Raw genomic sequence first — 8,127 nt, 5'->3', positions numbered from 1 at the left:
GTGGAGTACTTTGCATTTTTCAGTGTTGAATGCCATCACATTTTTGTCCACCTATTTTCTGAGCCTGTCAAGGTCAGCTTGGATCACCAGCCTCTCCTCAGGTGTGGATGCTTTAGCCCAAAGTTTGTTGTTATCTGTGAACTTGGTTAGTCCGCTTCTGACACCAGTATTTAAATTGTTAATAAAGATGTTACAGAGTATGGGCCCAAGGACAGAGCCTTGGAGGACCCCACTGGTCACAGCACACCACGATGATTTACTTCCATCAGTTACCACTCCCTGGGTCCAACCTCAGAGCCAATTCCCCAACCATCAGCCTGTGATGTGGCCAAGGCCACGCTTGACCAATTTTTCCATGAGGAGATCATGGTACACCAGATCAAAAGCTTTTTTAAAGTCAAGATATATGACATCAATCTCTTCTCCCTTGTCTAGTTGATATGTCACCTGAACATAGAAGGAGATGAAGTTGTTCAGGCAAGACCTACATGCAACAAACCCATGCTGGCTGTCCCTCAGGATGTTCCCATCAGCCATTTTGTCTAGAATGGTCTGATAATTTTGTCCAAGATCTTCCCTGGAATAGAGGTCAGGCTGATAGGCCTGTAGTTCCTTGGATCTACTTTCCTCCCTTTCTTGAAGTGCTCAGACCATCCAATTTCTTTTGCAAAGATTCACACTGCAAGATCACAGGAGTTTCCAACTTTGTCAATGTTTCAAACTAGAACATTGCAGTTTTAAATTACAACTCAAGTGAAAAATTAGTATTTATAATCATCATTTAAACTATTAGAAAATAGGGGATTCCTTGAACAACTGAATTATACACTTCATTTTTATTTTTCTATTAAACATCCTTGAGGAATAAATATCCAACACTGTACTTTTAGGTAAATTTCATATTAAACTAACAAAAATACTTATTACTTTCCTTTCCCCCCCCTTCTTTATTGTTTTTGATTCTCCACATTCCTTTTGATTCTTGCATCAGCCCTCAAACCAATTCAAATGGAAAATTTGGATTTGAAGTTCAACACACTTGTAAACAACTGACCATACTCAAAGGCTTAGGGGTAATGTGTACCACTGGGAAATTTAATTTTACTAGGGCAACCCAACTTATACCCCAAAGCTCCAAGTTTCTTTAAGAACATTTGCAAAGAGCAAAAAGGCAGCTAAAGTGAATTCATGTTTTTAGGTGAATAAATGGGTGCAGCGTTTTCCTAGAACAAGGGAAGATTGAGTTCCTTGCAGAAGCTCTGGGGCCTTGCAGATGCACTTAACTGGGAAAATTTTTGATAGTTTTACATGTTCTAAAAATGAGCCTTCTGTGCTCGGTTACTTCCAAGCTACCTTAATCTGCTGGAACTGTCCAGTATATATTCTCTGGAGTTAATACCAGGCCCTGGCAAATGTGACATTTATCACATGATTATTGTGTTAAGCATGCAATAAATTGTAACATGCCACACATTCAGCCAACTTATGGCATGATAAAATGGAAAAACAGTCACAAAGATGTTCCACATTTAATATTCCATTTAATGCAGTACATATATGCGACTTGTTTGTACCACTTCTTAATTTGAACATGTGGCTGCATGGCATAGCTTTAAGTGTCCATGTATTGGGAGTTGATGGGCTCCCCCTGCACAGGGACATTTGAAGCCATACCATGCAACCTAATGCTGGGCCTGCATTGCAGGTAGCTTGGGGCCTGGGAGCTCCTTCCTGCCCAACTGCAGTCACCAAGGTCTTAGCAGTTATACTAGGTAGCTCACCAGATTCTAGCAGTTATACAATAGGATCTGAGGAATTTTATCCCCAATTCCAACAAATTCATGTCCTGCCAAGCCAGACTGTGAATGTCTGGCAAGCTGCACAGTTGTTGGGAAAAGGGAGAAAATTCCTTAGATACCATCTTAAATTATCCTTTGCTAGAGGCTTCCATGTCATGCTGCACATGCTGTTTTTATATAATAGGTATTTCTTCAGTGACACTTGCCTTCCTTTGTAAAGCACTATGATCCAGTGAGCTGAGAAAACTATGTGCATTTTACACAGGTTCTGAGAACCTGTTCTTTCTTTCAATCATCCACTCAGGTGCAGGTCTCCTTCATTAATGCCAAGTATTTCCTTTTTATGAAGATAGTGCATGTCCACAAAGAGTAGGTTCCATGACAGGCTGCTCTCCATGACTCATGTGAAATTTATTTGGCATGTATTGAGACAGCTATACTGAAATTTCACAGGAGTATATTGTCAAAGCTTAACAGACACATTCCTTGCTGCTGGCAGCAGATAACTGATTTGTGAATCATGTTGGTTGTGACATTTTATAAATCATTTCTGAAATTGAGCTGCCATGGATTCAGGTCAAATTTTCTTCTCAGTTTGTACCAGTACACTGCCAGTGTAGTCAAGTAGATGACACACATAGAATAAAAAGCAGAACTGTTGTCCTATTGATTTATCTCTGCCCTTTTCCTATCAGCTATGGAATCCCACTGGATTCTTTATTTATTAGGGGTGTGCAAAATGGGTTGTATTCGATTTGGATTCAGATTCGGCCCAAATAGGGGACAGTGATTTGACTCATTGATTTGGATCACTGTCCCCGATTTGATTCAGTTGAATCTGAAGATTCAATGCTGATTCGGAGAATCAGTGATTCGGCCACAGATTTAAATGTTTTTTCTACATACCTCTAGGTACCCGGTGCAGTTTGTGAATGGTGCAATGGTAGGGCAGATGGAGCATCCCACAGGAATGCAGGGGGGCCCCCTGCATGCATGGCAGCAAACCCGGAAGTGGACCAGAAGTACTTCCGGACCACTCCTGGGTCTGCTGCCGAGTGCACTAGGGCAACACCTGTGACCCCCGGCTCAGCGATTGGCCACAAGGAGACCCCAGGTGCCCCCCCACCAGACCCAGGAGGCACCAGTCACTGAGCTGGAGGGGTGGAGGTGGGCTCCCCTGCATGCTCCCCAGCAGACCCAGAAGTGGGTCTGTTGCCAAGTGCACTGGGGACCCCCCTGTGCTCCTATGGGATGCTCCATCCACCCCACCATCATAGCATTCACAAGATGCCTGCTACCTTGAGGTATGTAGAAAAAACATTTAAAGCTGTGTCTATGTCCAAATCACTGAATCTTTCCAAATCGAGCTGAATTGAATCAGTGACTGAAGCTTCACACAGCCCTACTATTTATTTCTCACGCCATGGACATCTCAGCAGCAACAATTCCCCTGTACCTGACTCAAGCAAAATATAGGGGTCTCATCTCAGAAGAAGAGATGCTAGTTCTAGTCCCAGAAGGAACAAGCATTCAGGCTGGCCTTCTGTCCTAACTTTACTCTTGCTTGTCTCAGTAGAACAATTAAACTCTCTTTCAAAACTCAAGGAAAACGTACTACCCAGAATAAGATAGAGATACACAGGTTACGTTAGGTGAGCAAAATCTCTTGCTAATACTCTTATCTCACAAGCTATCATTCCTCAAGTACTTGTTATGAATTAACTTTTTAATGATTTTAGTTTTTGACAGTAACTTGACTTCCTCCCTGGGCATTTTACAGCAATGAATAATAAGCCAAAGCAAACCTGGCAGAACCAGACAGTGAAAGTCAAAAGGCAAGGGATGAGCAAAAGACAAGAAAAAGAGGTTTTTCATGACTTCCCTTTAACTCTAAATTTCCCAGGTACTATGTAACTAAGCTGTGCACTAAAATGGGATCCTATGTTTGCAAATAGACGATGCACTGTTTTTCAAATGCCTGTCACTCACCTAATTGCTGAGAAGATGCAAAAGAATACCCCTCTGCCTGAGTCAAACTCCCTGTGGCTACCTAATTATTGGAATAAAACCAATAATCTTGGCTCCATGTCTGTTCCAGAGCCTTTTTGGCTCCAACACGTAATAAGAAACCATTTTTTTATATCAGAGCCATAGGACCATATACTGCCTTTAGTCCTGTACAAACAATTCCTTTAAACATTTGCACAGTCCTCTCCTGACCTGTTCCCAATTTGTTGATACCTTTTTTGTAACTGTGGTGCCAACAAATGAGACAGTATTCTAGGTACAGCATAGAGAAGGGTTCCCAACTCCTAGCTCTGAAACACATATCTGTAGCCCAAAGATCACATTTCCTACCTTGCTTTTTGGGGGAAGAGATTATAGTTGTGTCACAATGGAGACTGAGCTTTGACTGGAGCCATGAGGTACAACCACAGTACTTATATTTCTACTCTCAGCTGCAGGTACTGTGTATATTTTACCCTCTCTGGTATTCAGTTGAGCATCATTTGTGAATGCATTTCTTTCCTGTCATTAAGATGCTAAGACCACGCTTAACACAAGGCCTTACTACCTTTTTGTCTTCACCCAACATTACTCATTACTCTTAAATATTACCCATTACTCTTAAACATCACCCATTGTTTGTCACATCTTTCAGTTAGTATGCAATCCATGTTGTCTCATATCTAAACCAATTTAGAAGCCACACAAAGGCCAAGTCTGTACTCAGAGCACTTGACAGATGTATTAATCCCAATATTCCATACAAGCAAAACACTCCTGGTATGGATGCAGTGTACAGCGGTAGATCTGACTGATGTAACTGGGCCAGCAAGTCATAAAAATCATAGAGAAGTAGGACTGGAAGGGACCTCCAGATGTTAAAACTCCTGCCCAACTCAGGATCATCCCTATCCAAACCATCATCTAAACTCTACATAAGACTGTCAACCCTGACACAGTATAAATCTAACGCCCTAACTGGCCACAGGCAAAGCAGGGAAACCACAGCATCCAGTGTCCTGCTTCTTTAAAATGTTGCCAACATATGCTCAAGAGATCCCAGGTAGAGACTTCCTGAGAAAGTAGGGTAATCAGATAGATACCTCAGATATATGTACATGAATTCACTGGAGCCTGAGAAATGAGCAAGAGGAACTGGAAATCCTAGCACAGTCACAGAATAGAATAGAATAGAATAGAATAGAATAGAATAGAATAATAGAGACTTGGTGGCATAGCTTGCATGACTGGAGCACTGTCATGGATGGATATAAACTGTTCAGGAAGGACAGGCAGGGGAGAAGAGGAGGAGTTGTACATTATGTAAAAGAACTGTATGATTGCTCAGAGCTCCAGTACAAAACTGGGGATAAGCCTGTTGAAAGTCTCTGGGTTAGGGTTAGAGGGGAGAGCAACAAGGGTGATGTTGTAGAGGGTGTCTGCTATAGACCACCAGGACCAGGAGGAATTGGTGGATGAGGCTTTGGTCAAACAGCTAACAGAAGTTTATTGATCACAGGCCCTCATTCTTATGGGGGACTTCAATTACCCTGACATCTGCTGGGAGGGCAATACAGCAGTGCAAGGCAATCCAGGATGTTTTTGGAGAGTGTTGGGGACAACATCCATAAAAGACATAGAATCATAGAAAATTAAGAAGAAATTGGAAAGGACCTCAAAAGTTCATATAATCCATCCTCCTGCTCAAAGCAGGATGAGCTCCAACTAGATCATCCCTGCCAATGCTTTGTCTGCCTGGGTCTTAAAAGCATCCAAGGGTGGAGATTCCACAGCTTCTCTGGGTAACCTGTCAGTGCTTTACTACCCTCCTAGTGAGAAAGTTATTCCTCATATCTAACCTAAACATCCCTTGCTGCAACTTGAGACCATTGCTCCTTGATCTGTCATTTGTCACCACTAAGAACAGTCTAGCTCCTTCCTCTTTGGAACCACCCACCCTCCAGATATTTGAAGGTTGCTATTAAATTCCCTCTCAGTCTTCTCATTTCCAAATTAAATAAGCCCAGATCCCTCAGCCTCTCCTCAGAAGCCACGTGGTTCCAGACCCCTAACCATTTTTTTCTCTTCCCACTGGACTCTCCAATTTGTCTACATCCTTTCTGTAGTGAGGGGCCCAAAACTGCACACAGTACTCCAGATGTGGCCTCAACATTGCCAACTAGATGGGAACAATCACTTCCCTCAATCTGCTAACAATGCTCTTACTAACGCAGCCCAGTATGCCATTAGCCTTCTTTGTAACAAGGGTACAGTGTTGGCTCATATTCAGTTTTCTTTTCCACTGTAACCCCCAGGTCTTTTTCTGCAGGACTGTTGCTTAGTCAGCAAGTCTCCAGCCTGTGCCGGTGCATGAGATTGTTGTCTTCAGTGAAGCACATTGCACTTGTCTCCTTATTGAACCTCATACGATTTCTTTTGGTCCAATCCTCCAATTTGTCTAGATTTCTGAATCCTAGATCTACCCTCCAGCATAGCTATGACTCCCTCTGGCTTGGTTTCATCTGCAAACTTGGTGAGGGTACACTCCATCCCATCTTCCAGGTTGTTAATGAAGATATTGAACAAAACCACCCCAAGACTGACCCCTGGGGCATTCCACTTGAGACTGGCTGCCAACTAGACATGGGGCCATTGATTACTACCCTCTGAGTCTGATGCTCCAGCCAGTTTTCTGTGCACCTTACAAATCCATTCACCTGCCCACACTTCCTTAGCTTGCTTGCAAGAATCTTGTGGGAGACAGTGTCAAAAGCCTTGCTAAAGTCAAGGTATATCACGTCCGCTGCTCTCCTTGCATCCACAGAGCCAGTCATCTCATCACACAAGGCAATCATGTTGGCCAGGCATGACTTCCCTTTTGTGAATCCATGCTGCCTGTTCCTGATCACCTTCTCCTCCAACTGCTTAGAAATGGATTCCTTGGGGACCTGCTCCATGATTTTTCAGGGTCTGAGGTAAGGCTGACCTGCCTGTAGTTCCCAGGATCTTCTGCCTTCCCCTTCTTAAAGATGGGCACTGCATTTGCCCTTTTCCAATCATCCAGGACCTCTCCCAATCACCATGAGTTTTCAAAGTTAATGGACAGCAGCTCTGCAATCACGTGTGTCAACTCCCTCAGCACACTTGGGTGCATCCTGTCTGGCCCCATGGACTTGTACACATCCAGCTTTTCTAAATAGTTCCTAACCTGTTTTTTTCCCCACTGTTGTTAGCTCCCCCCCTCCCCAACCTGGGCTGCCCAGTGCAGTAGTCTGGGAGCTGACCTTGCCTGTGAAGACTGAGGTGAAAAAGACACTGGGTACTTCAGCGTTTTCTACATCATTTGTCACTAAGTCACCTCCCCCATTCAGTAAGGGACCCAGACGTACCCTGATCCTCCTCTTGTTACTGACATACTTGTAGAAACCCTTCTTGTTACCCTTCACCTCCCTTACTAGCTGCAACTCCAGTTGTGCTTTGACCTTCCTGATTTCATGCCTGCATGCCTGAGCAACCCTCCTATACTCCTCCCAAGTCATTTGTCCAAGTTTCCACTTTTTGTAAGCTTCCTTTTTGTGCCTGGTCAGGTCAAGTATATATCTTTCATCTGAACAGATACATCTGCCACAGCAACAGGCCTTCAGCTCAGCCCACTCTGAAGCTTGAATTCCACTGGGTAACATTGATTTATTGTACATAAGACAAAACTTTTACACAGAAATAGCAGAAGTTTAAGCCTCTATGACTATTGTGGTAGCAAGTTCTTTGTTTATTATAGCATAAAAGGCTCCCTGTAACTGTAGAGAGAATTGCCTTAAGAGATTCTTCACACAGGGAATTCAGAGCTCTGTATGGATTGAGTTAAAGAGCCCTTACCGAAAGAACAAGAGACAATAACTTGTCTTCAGCTTTCTATCTATAAAGGGAAAAAAGCATTTCCAGCTATGCTAGTTCAGCAAACAGAAACTTCAAGCAGCCAGAGAATTTAGCTTGACTTTGTGTAGACCCAGAGCCTTTGGGCTGAGTGTTTTCAGTTAGGTCTATGCTAGCTTTGCAAAAGGGCTGGTCATTTATTGCATGGAAAATGGTACCAAATTAGAACAGAAATATATTACAGTAATGTAGAAAAAAGAGGGTCAGAGTCTGAGTAGCAGCTTAAGGCTTAGTGGAAGATGGGATCAATATTTCAAAAGGCGGGGGAAGGAAGGTCCTGTGGACTATGGGAGGGCAGTGAAGGCCCCATTCAAGCCTTCACTGAGTGCAGTTATAGTTATACTGTCTTAGAATCATAGAAGTAGGGTCGGAAGGGACTTTGTAGATC

This window comes from Gavialis gangeticus, unplaced genomic scaffold (genome assembly GCF_001723915.1).
Source record: "Gavialis gangeticus isolate Ggan-Ray unplaced genomic scaffold, GavGan_comp1, whole genome shotgun sequence".
NCBI lineage: Eukaryota > Metazoa > Chordata > Crocodylia > Gavialidae > Gavialis > Gavialis gangeticus.
This window is presented reverse-complemented; position numbering follows the sequence as displayed.